Below are 747 nucleotides of genomic sequence, written 5' to 3'. Positions count from 1 at the left end.
GGCTTTCTTTTCTTTCTTGAATATTTTGACCTCAGTGGTGAAGATGTGAAAACTTTAAAAAATAAAAAATCAACCAAACACAAAAAACCTGAAAGCGCTCACCTTCAGATGGCATAAATTAAATTACACAGGGGTTGTGATGACATAATGTACATGTGCGAAATCATTATCTGACCGATAACGGGAAACAATATTGCATTGAAAACAGTATGCTTTTGAGAAATTGGAGATCTTTCCCTCAATAATCGTGGCTAATAAAGTGCCTGTATGGTCAAATGATTCTCGTTATATGTCTTAATGAGAAGGTTGGAATTGCAATTGAATAGGGAATGTATTAATATATTTGGAACAGATAGAGCGGTAGAAGTCTTTACCCCTCAGGACATTAAATGGTATGTTTATGAATTAAGAGTATTGCCAAAACCTGTTTGTTTCCAATTGAAACATGTCACTAATGAACATCGTGGTAAATATTGTTTTGCATTTAGTTAATTTGCCCATAAAATACAAATGAAGACGTTTAAAAACTAAAAATCCTCGACCTAACTACAGACTATATGAACTTTTTAGCAGATGCTTTTATTGTTCATGGTACACTCTTGCTCTTTTGACAAATCTTAGTGCACATGTGGATATCCCATAGGTATAACTACAAAAAAAAAGGGAAAACCCAGTAATTCTCAACTTGTAGGCTATACAGCCTTCCCTGGCTAAGGAAAGAAGAAAAGGGCAGGGGGGGGGGGGGGG

The sequence above is a fragment of the Pygoscelis adeliae genome, unplaced genomic scaffold, assembly GCF_000699105.1.
Source record: "Pygoscelis adeliae isolate BGI_AS28 unplaced genomic scaffold, ASM69910v1 Scaffold372, whole genome shotgun sequence".
In the NCBI taxonomy this organism is placed as follows: domain Eukaryota; kingdom Metazoa; phylum Chordata; class Aves; order Sphenisciformes; family Spheniscidae; genus Pygoscelis; species Pygoscelis adeliae.
This window is presented reverse-complemented; position numbering follows the sequence as displayed.